Raw genomic sequence first — 14,886 nt, 5'->3', positions numbered from 1 at the left:
TATGTCAACATACATACATGTAGATAGATAGACACAACCACACATAACATACGAGCACATCTGTAAGTATCCACACGGAAAAAAATAACAACTCCAAAAATAAATACTAAATAATAAATACTAAAAAAAAAAAAACTCAATTCTAAAAAAAATAAATAAAATAAAATAAAGTCAAATAATTATCAATACAATGTAGTGTATAAAATTTCAGTGTGCAAAAATAATTGATATGGCACGCCCCTAATCTACACCTACGGAAGATTTCCAACCGAAATAAAATAAACACAAGATAACAAGATTAATAAAAGAGTTAAAGGTTGGCTGAAGCAAAATCAAAGATCTGAGCATTTTTCAACTATTTTATGTCTTTCAGTTGAGTGTTGTAACTTTATGTAATATTGATATTTGTGTCTTTTGTGTCTATATGTTGTAATTTCATGTAATCTTGTTGTAAATATTTACCTTTCTGTCTTCTTTTTGCCATAACTGTCATTGTACGTGCATTATTGTGTGTAACCTTGATATCTTTTCTTTTCTTTTTCTTTACTAAAAGCCTAACTACAGGCAGGAGTTGGAAACAATAGCTGTTTGTGACAGGTGAAAGTTGTCCTATGTTAATTTGTATTGTCCCTGTTAAAAATAAACTATATAAATTGAATTATATAAAATTTATATACATTTAAATGTATATTCTCTGCCATATAATGTAAGCATTCTTATTGATCCTATGCCTGCTTGATCTTATTTTCTTTATTATCATTATTTCATTGTAGGACACTTTATTTGATTTCGTAATTTATTTTGAGGTAAAATTCTCTTATAAGCCTCTAAGGCTTTTTTGTATCTCACCTGCACAGTCTCCTTCTATTATGTTGATGCTTTGCTGTTTTTTTTTTTTTACTGTGCAAATAAATAAATAAATAAATGCTAAATGCTAAATAAATGCTCAAGTGGGTTTCACCATTGGGCCCACCTGTGTCAGAGCAGATCTGGATGGTTCAGAGCTTTTGGTTTATCTGGAGTTAACTTCTTTTATTATTTTCTCCTAACAGAAAATTAAGAGAGTTTTAAGTCAGTGTTTCTGCCCGAGGCTCAATATCTCACACACAAACTCACACACAGTGAGAGATAAAGTGGTCAGACGTTTAGAAGCTACCACAAAGCCATTTCCATTTCACAAACTTCACCCTGTTGTGCTCGGCGCTGTCAGACCCCGCTGTTCTCACAGAGACTGAAAGCAAAGGAGGAAGAGGAAGTGTCGGGGAGTAACGATCGCAGGAGCCCCGTCAGCTGTCACAGAGCGCGATGCTTTTGAACTGTCAGAGGTTCAACTTTGGAGAAAAAGCTTCTCTCTGTGCACATTTTCATTTGAAGCATCCAAACTTTGTGGACGAGCACTCTGAAACAGCCTTACAGGAAAAAAAAAGCTCATCAGCGGTCACCAATCATTAAGTTATCATTTAAAACATTAAATCTCGTCTATTCTTTGGAGACAGTTACACGTCCGACACAGACGGACATAAAGGCTGCAGCGGATCATTTGTTCCGTTTCATAAACTCCTCTATATCTCCCAAATGGCGCCGGCGTTTGGTTCCATATCATAGTGTCTCCTCGAACACTGATTACAGTCCAGAGAAGGAGGGAGCATCCTGTCATAAACAGAAGACAGACGATCAAGCCTGACGCTATTTGCGACACTGTTGCTTTGCAAAACATGCAGCTATAATTAAATCCATTGTGATGTAATTAGAAAAAAAACACATCTTGTATCCGCTTTTAATTGCTATGTGGTCTCACAACACAGTTTCTCGTTACAGTCTTCTTGATGCGTGACCCAGGCATTATGCCAGGAAATTTGGTGATGGAAATGAAAACAAGCCTGATCACTGGTGGCATTGTTTACCGCCCCGATACACAACACGCCTTCGACGCTATGTTTGTCATTCCAAAAGGGAGCCGTCGCCGAGCGCCTGTAAGGGCCACGTCGTGTCGAAATTGTGATATAATCACCAGCAGCAGAAAGAGAGAAATGCAGCTCCTCCTCCTGATGAAATACAACAACAAAATGATTCCTTAATTTTTGTTCATTTTCTCATTAGTTCTGTAAATGAGCAGTTTGATCAAGCTGAGCTGTAAATTGGAAGCTGCGGCGTGGATATCTTCATCAAAGGGCGCGTGTGGATGGTTTTATAATGTGCCAGAGTCGAAGCATCCAAGATATTTTCTGGGGAACAACATGAGCGTTTCTCCAGCTGCAACTATCAGTCACCTGTACAAAGAGAACGTTTTCCAAAGATCTAATTACCGGCCTAACCATTAACTAATTGATGCAGCCTGCTTAGTTTAATATTGCCCCACTTTTCAATTAAGTCTGTTTTTTGTATTTGTGTGTGTCTCTTTTTCTACATTTCAGTATTCACAGAGAGTAAAACTAATCCTGCTGCATAATGTTAGTGTGGAGGGACACAAAGGAACCCAGAGATTGAAAATACAAAGAAATCTCCTCAGCCCCAAACCTCAGAGTAATTAATTCTGTAAAGAAACCTTACTCTTCAGAAAAGAGGAGGTCATCCTGTGCAAGAACAACAATTACATGTACTCCCATTCTGATATGTCCGAGTGAATGTATGTTTTTAAAGGTGAGATGCTGAAATGAAATCCAAAGAAGTATTTCAACTAAACAAAGGGAGTACTCACATAAAACTAGACCGTCTCTGCAGTAGAAAAACACAAATACTTTTGATTTTGGTGCTACATGACCAGAGAAAACAGAAAAATGACATGCTGCCAGAATGTAATGTGCCACACAAAACCGATAAACTCTCCTGATGGTGGGTGATGTTATGTGGACTGGACCGTGTGAAACAATGGCTGCTTGGAAATATCGTATTTACGAGTTACAAGCACATAAACATCTCTCCAGTGACAAAATTATGAGTGGGAAATTGTGAAATTTCAATGATACCGGAGCTGCCGGGTTGTGACGTTTGTGTGTATTTCAGGGCAGCAGAAATGGCTGAAAGCACTGAAACAGTGTCAACAATTGATGGTAAAACATTACATATTTCTTTATTTTATTGCTCGTAGCTATCATTAAGTTTTAGTAGCTGCACATTTTAGTATCTGCATCTATTAGCTGTAGCAAACCAGTAAACTTTTAACTATAAAGCATGCCAGGCGAGTATACTGACACTGATAACACTATTTTATAACACGAGTTCCCGACATGACGTCATAAATCCATGGTGGGCAAAAGTCAATGTTTAGTCAATGAGAAGCAACTTTTTTATTAATTCATGTAATAAATATACATTTTTGATCACATGTTAGGTACAATATGGTATTAATGCTAGTGACCTAGATTAAATATATATATAAAATATATATAAAAATAAAATAATAACTGGAAAAAGCTATCAACCTCTTGTTTAACACTCTTATCATTAAAATATGACTCATTTTCTTTGTAGCTTCCGTGTTGTTTCCACTTTACGACCTAAAAACACGTGAACACAGCGAAGGTGGAGGAACGACTTCCCAACTCGGAAATTCCGACTTTCCGACATCAAATGAACGCTGTATTTTACCACCTTTGTGATTTCCTGCTCCGCCATAATATGGTTCACTGTTCCTCGTTAACACCCTCTTTCCCTCTGTGTTTAAGCCTTGTTCACACTTAGACAGGTTTGTCTGAAAACTTTTGTCCACATGCAAACTGCACTTCAGGTCACAGAAAATAACCTTTGGTAAAACGCCTTCAAAAGTGAGAAATATGCAACTCAGCTTCAGAATCTTGGTTTATATTTGATCTACGCTGCTTAGTTTTATTGTTTGATCTCAGTGTTTTTGGCCTCTGTTTTCACCGTGCAGATGCCCATTTAGATTGTCTCAACTACAAACAACTTATGGAAAAATATACACACTGATCCGATCATGGCTCCTGCTTAATAAGGCGCTTTGATTACAAATCTATTGAATCATTTCCTGCATGTCCCTTGGAGACGTGAAATTGATTCGGCCTAACAATGGAACCCCCAAAAGGACCCTAACAGGGTGTGATAATAAAAATAAATTCAGAAATAAATAATTCAAGCCCAACTGGTGCATATCACTCCATGTAAGTGAAAGAAGGCAGAATAAAACATGTTTGACGTCAGTGGAGACAAATAAAAAACACACGCAGACTTCTGAATCTGTCAGCTCATATTCAGCGTCCCGGTTCGTCAACTGGACACAAAGCAGATCAAAAACACGCTGCTGACATCAACAATGCAGGATACGCATCTGGCCCGTTGTTTAACTGCACGCTTAAGCTGAGACTGGCAGCCATCATTTTTCTATTATTGTCTTTCAGCGCTCACAGGCGTCAATATATTCCTTTGATCAAAGTTTTTTTCGCTCGGGCGTTTCAAATGCAAGTGTCCTACAAACACCTTTGTAATGGAAATGGATAATGAGCTTTCCCAGAGGGGTTAATCAAACCTTTTGTTCTGCGAGAATAAAAAAAAAGATGTGAAAAGACGTGAAAGGGAACTGATTGATTGTGCGTAGGAAAAAAAATACTTGGTGTCCTTTTCTCTCCAGCGATTCCTTGTTTCCTCCTTGATACAGGAAGTGATTTATTTTGACAGCTACCTCATTGAGTTTTATTTTATCCAAATGAAAAGTCTTTGTTGTGAGCTCAACAAGAGACATGGGGGGAAAAGACAGAAAAGAAACCAGGGAGTGATAAAAAGGAAAAATAAAGACAATACTAAAAAAGATGGCGAGTTAACGACACAGAAACAAACGTGTGAAAGTAGCAGTTGAGTGTAGCTGTGAGTAAGCGGCTGGCTGAGGGCCTGGTGGGCTAGATTTGACCCCACAGAGGAGGAGGGTGCACAGTCCAGGTCTATAATTAGAAAACACACAGTGCCACTAATCCTTACTGAATGATTAAGCAGCAAACAGCAAGTTTACAGCCAGGAGCCCACAACGGAGCAGCTGCACGGAGTCAGAGAGGTTTTCTCACCAACAGAGGGGACAGTTCAGTTCTGCTTTGTGGTTCAGATTCAGGTGAAGCTGAGCCCAAAATAAATCAAGGGTTTCTAATTGGATTTTACAGCTGTTAACACATTAAAGCTGGATTTATACTTAGTTTGTAACCACAGAGGCTTCAGCAGCTACAGGGAAACCAGAAGAAAATGTCTGAATTGTACATTTCTGTAAACAACGTATGCACTATATTTTCATGTTTCATACGTATCATGATAACGTTTCAAAAGTAGGCGGGTTTCCATTAACTTTTAAATTGTACAAATTCAGATTAAGAATATAAAATACCCTTAGTGGAGACACGTCCATTTCAAAAAAATATCCATTTATCGCAAAAAAGTTTTTACGCTCGCTTGAGGTGGTATTTCAGGAGATTCCAAAAAAGACATATTTTGCAAAACTGCAGTCGAAAAGCGTCTTTTAGCTTTTCTAGGTCACATGATGCTATGGCTACGTGCTCGTCAGCAGGAACTGGCTCCCTCATGATGCAGCAGGAGCTACAAGTTGTTACTGCATCACTTAACTCTGAGAAAGTTCAGCAGATCATCTGGAAGTTTTGAATCCACAATTCCTCCGTGAAATCGTGGACCATTAGCTCCCAGAAATCCCTCATACATGGCCGCTCCCACGTATAAGGGGCTCGCCTTTCTGTTGTCGCTCTATAACACGCCTTTGGTTGGAAATAATGACGGCGAGTGCGGTGGCTGCAATAGAAATAAACCTGCTAAAGTTTTGTACATCCATCGGCATGTTTCTTGGACTGTGAAGTCGCATTAACATCACTCAGCGGCAACGCAGTCATCTCGCAATTGTATTTTATCGACATTTTGAAAATATCGCTTAAGTTTTGCGCAAATCTGTAATAGCCTTGTGATGTGATATTGGTGCCACAGTTCAGACGGACAGCATTTGGTCAGTCTGCTTTTTCAGTCACAGAGGTATTTAGTGGTGCCGCAGCATTTCGGTTAAGGGGCTAAAATTAGCACATTTATCCAGGTGTTGTGTTTCCATCGATGTTGACCAAAACTGGAGGCGATAAATACCTGTGACTCCTGCAGAGTCATTCGACCTGATTGCTACCCTTCCCATTACAGTAAAAAGAAAGATGTTAGTGTTTTTGCGTCGTGGAAAAAGGGGCTTTGGTGGTTGTTTACACTTGTATTTAGCTCCGTCCACTCATGATCAGGTCATCCAAGTTGCATATTAAAAGCAGGTGTACACAGGCTCTTTGTGTCCCCTGAACATATGGTATCTTTTTAACACTGGTTAATTCAAAGCTAACTTTGTCAGTGAAGACACTGTGATCATTTGCTTCTTTGTATCTTTGCTTCAAAGCCTGAGACACATCACATTCACACGCCCGCGTAGCTGCCGAATAACCAAAAGTAATCAGGGAAGAAAAGACGATCATTATCCACAACACTGCCTCTCAGTGTTTATTTCTCACAGAAGCCAATCATCTTCCTCTCAGCTCCATAAAGCTAGAGACTGTTTAGAGACGAGGCAATCTGTTCAGCAGCAGCAACGAGAGGAGTTAATGCTGTTTGTCAGATTCATCAGCACATGCACACAAAACACTTCACCGTCGTTTTGTGGACCAGTTACAGGAATATCTTTGCAATTTTAAAGGCCACAAGATACAAATCACATTGAACTCATAGTTTAACCATTTGAGCCGTGAGCAAAGGGTTAAACTAAAACAAATTTCTAGGTAATTTTCTTCTTTTATCTTTTATTTAAAAACATATGTTCATTACTTTGATGCAGTTATACATTGAAACATACAGAACAATGTACAAGCATCTGAACTTTCCCCCAAAGAAAATATATGGCAGTGTCGAAACAAATAATAATGATACTAATTCCACTACAACTACTACTACTACTACTACTACTACTACTACTACTACTGCTGCTGCTGCTGCTGCTGCTGCTACTACTAATAATAATAATAAAACAAAAAAAGGAAGTTATACAAAAAATTGCCATGCAGGGTGGGCATAAATAAATACATAATGTGTTTTTTGTTTTTTTTAATCGCAGTAAATAAAATGAATACAATAAAAAGAATAAGTATATAAATACAGCATCAATAATATTTCACACTGAGCAAACTCAAAAGCTGCAGAGCCGTTTCAGATGTCGAGACAGTAGGTCGGACAAATAAAAAGTGAAAGTATTTGAGGTTGGATTTACGTGTTTTCGTAGCCGCCGACGATTCGCAGCGGCAGCGATCGCAGAAGCAGCTGCAGAAGACAGCTAATCATTAGCCAGTTAGCCTCCATTATGGACCGGGATCCAGACCTGGTGATAAAGAACCAAAGGACCCAGGGCTCGCAGCTTAATGATCCAAAGATCAGTGCAGGATTTACAGGCTCAGGGTTTCCTCCACAGCCCCTGGACAAAAGCCTCCTCCCTTCCTTTATCTACTGCAGCAGAGCGATTGAGTTCATAAAACCGGGAAACAATGTTGGAAAGTAATGAAATCTCCCACCTATCATGGAAAGAAAAATAAAATGAGGGAGACATCAATCGCAGAGGAAGAGCTTCCAGTTGATTAGATGATAAATAAAGGCGAGGTGCCAGGAACAAACATTTCACACACCGGGAGTTTTACAGTGCCTTCAGCAGCTCTCTTATTTAGTTTTCTTTGAAGACTTTGACATTATAGTTCACAGTGCACCCTGAATTTATGGGCGTTTTGCGGAAACTCGATTCGAGCGTTTTCAGGCCCAGAGGATCAACTCTGATCGCTCTGTATTGAGTCTGAGCTACCCGCTGATGTTTGAAGACTAAACTTCCACCGAAGCTTGTAGCGGAGGCCATCCATAACTGAGAGACATTTATATGTTGCAAGCACTCTGCAACGGCTGAAATCCTTCATGCAGACTCTGAGTGTCTGACCTTCCTTCTCAGTTTAACTCCTAAAACTTTTGAACACTCCTCCTCTCGGGTGGCGGAGAGATAAAAGACTTCAGGGTTCATCCAATCATCTCAAATGACCCGCAACATTAAAGCATCGACCAGGTCAAACCGCGCATCCTCGCTTCTTTCTTTCTCTCTGGATTTTTGCACCTGCTCATTACTTGGAGTTTTAAAGCCAGTGTGCTCTGCACTTTCTGGAAGCAGCCAGCTAACAGAGAATAATCAGTGCGGAGGATCCTTTAAGAACATTTTCAGACACGAGCATCGAGTTTGGTGCTTTCTCACACACTGTTTTAGCAAAATTGGACACTCAAAACTCTTTCCCACTGCACAAAAAACTCTGCTAACACCCCTAACAACTGGCTTTTTAATGCAGTGGGAAAAGTTATAATTGGAATTCACACCCAGCTCTGAACAGCATTGATGGAAACACAAAACCTGGTTGAACGCCATAATTTTAGCTCCTTAACCGGCAAGATGCAATAGTTACACATCATAGTTGTGCAGTTAATTATATTCTTTATCACTTAATCTATCAACTTAAGAGAAAGTTGACATCTAGCACCTAAAGATGTTAAAATATTACATTATAAATCAGAGAAAAGCAACAAATCTTTACATTGTAAAATTGTTATACTCAACTTAGGGCCTGCGGGCCAAATCTGGCCTCTGTTAGGATGCCAGGTGGTCCACTAACCATTTTAAATTCACAATAAAAAGAAAAGAGATTCACAATGGGAATTGTTTTTATACTTTTAAAATACATAAGGTGCCAGAGCACATAAAACAGCATCAAAATATAGATTGTTTATAAAAAAAAGGGTCAATGGATAATCCCCCGCCCACACCCCCTGACAGAGGTCCTAGCTAAGCTCCTAATGTCCTAAAATCCGAGACATGTCCTAAAATCTGAAGACTGTCCTGAAAAAATACATACGTCCTAAAATCCTAGAAATGTCCCAAAGTCTGAGAAATGTAAAAAAAAATCTAAGAAACATCCATAAATCCAAAAAATGTCCTAAAATCCTAGAAATTTCACATACCGAGAAATGTCCTAAAAACTTAAAAATGCCCTTGAATCCCAGAAATGTCATAAAATCTAGAATCGTCCATAAATCTTGGACATTACCTAAAGTTCTAGAAACTTCTTACGATCCTACAATTTTCCCAAAATCGTACAAGTGTCCTAAAATCCTACAAACATCATAAAATCAAAAAAATGTTCCAGAATCAAAGAAATGCCACAAAAATCCTACAAAAGATTTAAAAACCTAGAAATCAGAGAAATGTCCCAAAATACCCAAAATGTCCTAAAATCTGAGGAATGTCCCACGATCCTAGAAACATGTTTGTGGCTCCTGTGACTGGCCCCTGGCTTTTTGTCAAAAGTGGCCCCCCAATAAAACAAGTTGAGTATCCCTGCTCTAGAGGGTGCAACCAGAAATTTTTGTTTTCTCGTGACTTCAACAACTGATCAGTCACCAGATTTGTTATCTAACCTGTTAATCGACTGTAACATTGATTGACTTATCACTTTGCTCCGTCTCACTTCCTGCAGGAGGGACTCAGGTGATAAACACACAAACTGTTCACACTCACACATGATCATCACACGAGACTTTTCACGGCGTAAAACGAGACAGAGGTCTGACAGCAGCTGTGGTTTACTCTCGGGGACGACTTAAATTCCAGTTGAAGTTGAAGGAAAAAGGAGCTAATTTGTAGCGAGTTGGTAATTCGTTGCTACGCGGCTAATTAGCAATTAGTCCGGTGAAAGACTGGATCCAGTCCTGGTATGGGTAATGCTGGGTAATGGATGAATACATGCAGGTCTGGCAGAACTGGCACAGAAACCACGTTCACTGGTCTCCTTATCAGATCTGGGATTTCCACGGCTGATCAAACTCCGCTCTAAGCCAAGTATGACATCATGGGCTGGCATGCGTTTTAAGATGTCATTGGCCCGAGCGATTTTAACTCATCTCGGGGGACCCTCTCCATCATCGTCACCGGCGTCACCATCCCCCCGCTGTGGTGTGAATGGCTCCTCTGTGAGGCGGGCCAAGGATCTGCCAGCGGCCCCTTTCTTTGTGCGCTGAATGGGCACGGCTCGGCCACGTTTTAAGGCGCCCTAATGCACCATGGCTGGACCACAAAGGCAGCGTGGTAATTTGCCAGGGATAATGACACTCCCTTAATTCGGCCCTAGGGGCCACAAACAGAAAGCTTTAAAGAGAATCCCCATCCAGGGATGAGTCCCCTGCCCCCCCCTGTTTTTTTCTAGGTCTCTCTCTCCCTTGGTCCTCCCCTTCTCTCTCTTATTGGCCTGAGAGGAGCTTGTTTTCTTCCGGCTTATTGTCATCCTGAACTAAATATCAGCAAACAACAGTGGAGCTGCAGGAGACAACATGCCAACCACGACTGGAGCCCCCTGATCTCCTCCCGGAGGAGCCGAGGAAAACCAAGACGAACGCAGCGGAGCCTCCTCAGAGCAGCCAGAGAGGGAGCGACTCTGCTCTGCTCCAATGACACATATTAGGCGGAGACATTAAGGCCACAAATTGAATCAAGCAGTGAGAAGAAGGCGAGCGCTGAGCAAAGGCGAGTAAAACAACAGAACGTAAGCAAATGCCAGCGCCGGCCTTCAGGGATATTAAACACAGAGAGCGAGGAAGAGGACTGGAGCTGAGGCGGTTTGTGCTTTTTGTGATAAATTGGTATCTGCTCCTCTAGAAGGTTTTTGTTTTTGCCCGTAAAGTTTTTCATTGATGAATTAGGTGTCCAATCTGATTTTTGTAACAAAAATAAAAGAATCTAGGTTTATTCAGGGTCATGATCAGGTGATAAAAACTGATTTTTTTTTTTTTTTTTTTTGGATCAAGTTGGTCCTGGTGTTGTTACCCAGACGGTTCTCACTCCCAGCTTGTTAAATACTGACGACGTGTCAGTGGACGTCAGTGTCAGACACTGAAACACAGAAGATCCCTTCACACTATACACCCCTAATGTCCTAAAATCCTAGAAATCTCCTCAAATCCCAGAAATGTACTAAAATCGTATAATCCACCTAAAATCCTAGAAATGTCCTAAAGTCCTAAAAAGATCCTTAAATCCTAGAAATGTACCTAAAAATTGCTCTTTGGCAATTGTGATTTGACACGCCTTCAGGTTCACGTGTAGATCCACGGACAAAGCGGCTGTATTTTACCAGTTGGGATGAGAATGGGTTGCGGCGCTTATAAATCTAATTACCAATGTTCTGCAACCAATAAATCAAAAGATAACTGATAACGTGATTGTGTTGTTTGTGGAGTTTGGGAACTATATGTACAAACTTTTTTTTGCATTATTAATCTTCTGCAATTCATAAGTGACATATTTTACTCTTAATGCTTATCTTCTCACTGATCAGACTGCGACAGACAAGTAAAAAAAAAACCACTGTCTTTGAAAACAACAGATAACAACAGGGCTTCAGGCGATATGTTTGCTCAGTATTCTAATGATCGTGTTTATTCACATAATCTCTAATTATTCCTGGAGGAAGATAACAGAATGTGCATGATCTATTAATCTACATAAACTCGTAATTATGCCATCTCAATGCAAACAGAGCTTGATTGGTGTAAATACCAGACTGATTCTATAGATTGCTGACGTCTGCAGCGTTCAGATGTTTCACAATAAAACAACGCACAAAAATTCCACATTCGCAATCCACAACGATGTTAGATTCATATTTTTTAGTTGATTTGCTAATTTGTACAGAGCACAGAGAACTTGCTGCTTCTTTGAAAACATAAACAAACAAACAAACAAAAACAAACATCACTGGTGGCTCCTTCCTGCAGCAGAAGTGTCATGATACTGGGTCGAATTTAGCATCTTTAATTTTCAAACAGTAACCAAGCAGGCTTTCTGTCTTTCATGAGTTTAATGTGTTTTATGCCAAATATTCTCTTTCAGCAGGTAAAACATAATTATAAGAGGGTCTGCAAATAATGAGCGGGGTTACCCCAAACACCACTTTTCATCTAGTTCACCCATTGATCTTTATCAGTGTACAAAATATCTGCGCTGTGCACATGCTTAGAAAAAATTCAATAGACTCAGCTTTATTATTCTTGTTGATAACCTAAAAAACATATTTTTGTGTTTGGGTAACATCGCCTAAAATGTATCTATGGCGCAGTATTTTTAGTTTTGCACCTGGTGTTTTATTTAGAATAATTCAGAGCGATCAATTTTACAGACATTTTTGGCACAAACACTTCCTCACGAGCTCAATATCTTTGAGGGGATAATCAGGGTTTGCCACTAATGACTGCTTAACTTCATTTTCTGTAAATGGAAGCACTTTTGGAGCTGTCCTTGTCACAAGAGGACCTTGTTGATGCAGCTAAAAACAGGTCCCCTTGGAGCAGAAAATGCAACAACTTTTGGATCCATGAGTATATGTCACCACATACGCTGCAGCGGCTACAGGTGTTGGTACTGTACATGCTTGCAAGCCATAGATAGGGTACATAACGCGTTACCAGCATCTTTTTAGTCACCAGATGTGGTTGTAAACGACCTGTGGCTGGGTAGTGTCACGATAACTTGTTATTTTTTTACAGACACTGCTGCCTTTTATGCCGATTAGTGCCATGAAATTTGGTTGTATTTAACTGAGACATGGCTGCGTTTCCAGCAGGGATTGTGCCACAAAATTTTATTTATTATTTATTCATTTATAATTTATTAAGGTGATTGGGTTGCAATAATCCAAAAAAAAGCATCATTGAGGAGATACTCGGTGTTCGCAGCACTTTTCGAGCTGTCCTTGTCATAAGAGGACCTTGTTCACACAGCTGAACACAAGTACCCTTTAAGTAGGAAATACATGTATTTCTAGGTGCTTGAGGACAATAAATCCAAACAAAACAATTGTCTGAAAGTAGTCTTGTTCAAGGTAATTTTGAGTAAAATTGAACAAAAAAGAAATAAACAAAGAAAATGATGAGGCCATGTGGTGACCTCGAAGTTTACAATGGTGAACATGTAATCGCATCCAGTTGGGGACCTTTGTTGCATGTCATCCCCCTCACGCTTTCTCCCTGAGCGCCATCGAATAAATGTCTGGAACGACTCTAAAATAAGATACTATCAAAAAACAATGAGCCTTGGGCGTTGAGGGATGTAATTAAGAGAGAATTATCTTACTGTTGTTATAATCAAACTGTTCTGGCGGAGGTGAAATCACAAGGTGATTGTGTACTCGATGATTTTACTGTGCAGTGTCAGTTAGGCTCGAGGCTGTCCGCGGCAGAGTAATCCACATTTCCAGAAACAGACAGAGAGAAAGAGAGAGAGCGTGGGGTAAAATTCGTCCATTAACAGCCCAGTTCCCCCATCGCTCCTGCTCGTCCTCCTCCTCCTCTACCCCCACTGCCACAGTCTCGCCGCTGCTTTTCAAATCACTCAGTCACAACAAAAAAAGGCTTTCACTAAGAAACTTTTACTCCAGAGGCCACAGACATTTTGGGGGGAGACATTTAGAGAAAGTGAGAACGAGAGAAAAAGAATAAAAGCAGTCCCACATTGCAGAGATATTCACAAAACCACAGAAAAGTTTGGTGTTTGCCAGCAAAAAAAAAAAAAAAAACTGAATTCCACAACAAATACAAAGTAGAAATTCAGGTAAAAGCAGAAAGTAATCAAAGAAATGCATGAAAGTGGCATGAAAAGTTTGAACTGAAAAAAAAAGATGAAAGTGGACTCACCAGCTAAGCATCACTGGGGCGTGGGGAGGGGGGCTGAGAGGGCCGTCTGTCCTTTTCAAACTGATTCTGGGAGAGGAGAGAGAGAGCGAGAGGAGGGGGAGGGGTGAGTCTTTCAGTAGCTGCTCGCCTTCTTCTCATAAGCAGAGTACAGAGCCACAAAGAAGTGCTGGCGCTCTCGTAAACAAACCGCCAACTTTTCAATGGAGCAGAGAAGGCGGAGCGGGAACAGCATTTAAACGGAGACTTCATGAGGGGGGGGGGGCTGCAGAAAAAGGAAGGACCTGCAAGGTGCCTTTACATCAAGTGAAGGCCCAACCTGACAATAACAAACCACAAAGTTCAAACACATTAAACCCTAAAAGCCCCCATATAACATCAGAGAAGCCCTGTGCTGCAGAGAAAACACCAGCCCAAATATGTTCGACTGTAAATGTACAATATAGATGTAAATGAGGAGGCTAATTGTGTTGAATCAAACGCGGATGCTAATATGCAGAGAGCACTTTGGGCTCCAAGCTTTTTGATCTCAACGCCACAGAGCAAATTGGAACAAATAGCCCCGGCTGGTTTCTACGGCAACCTGAAAGAGCAGCTCAGGCTTGCCATCCCTCTTGTGCCGTCGACCGCCGCGATATGGCCTCTGTTTGCTTCACTTCCACGCAGAACGGCAAATATTATTTAAACAGGGGCCAGAGTATTGTCATCTTAACATAATCTTCTGCTATGATGTTCATTAATATTCTGTGCATTTATGCAGGGTGCTGCTACTTGTTTGCGTGAGTGCAAGAACATGTACTTACAAGATGTTTTTTTGGGCTGAAAATAATTTCATCATCAATAAATGCTGGTTGAAAACAAACTTAATTGCCAATTAGTCAAAAAAATGTCAGAAAATGTTGAAAAATGTCAGAAGTTCCCAGAATCCAAGGTAACATCGTAAAATTAATTTCTTTATCCAACCAAGAGCATAAAAATGCATTCAAATTAACTCACAATTAGCTGGGCAATACAATCTATAAGTAATATCTAAATATTTTTATACTATCATAATACACAATATATATAACTCGATTATTTGAAGTGCCCTCTAAACTAAACCACTGAAATACTGATCTATGAGATAAACTACTGTTAAAGTTAAATAAACTGCTGTTATAGTAA

At 40.0% G+C, this 14,886-nt stretch overlaps 1 protein-coding gene across 4 annotated transcripts in view; it reads right to left on the bottom strand.

Moving 5' to 3' along the window:
- sema5ba (sema domain, seven thrombospondin repeats (type 1 and type 1-like), transmembrane domain (TM) and short cytoplasmic domain, (semaphorin) 5Ba) overlaps nucleotides 1-14,886 on the bottom strand; it is a 226,256-nt gene that overhangs the window by 169,040 nt on the left and 42,330 nt on the right. For 3 of the 4 annotated variants that reach the window (XM_042495042.1, XM_042495045.1, XM_042495046.1), the window contains exon 2: nucleotides 13,726-13,791. The exons of the other annotated variant lie outside the window; for it this stretch is intronic. The gene's annotated coding sequence lies outside the window, so the exon portion shown is untranslated. The remainder of the gene's footprint in view (nucleotides 1-13,725; nucleotides 13,792-14,886) is intronic. 4 annotated transcript variants of the gene reach the window in all.

The sequence above is a fragment of the Plectropomus leopardus genome, chromosome 10, assembly GCF_008729295.1.
Source record: "Plectropomus leopardus isolate mb chromosome 10, YSFRI_Pleo_2.0, whole genome shotgun sequence".
NCBI lineage: Eukaryota > Metazoa > Chordata > Actinopteri > Perciformes > Serranidae > Plectropomus > Plectropomus leopardus.
Note: the sequence above shows the minus strand (reverse complement) of the source record. Positions and strands in the feature narration are given on the sequence as shown.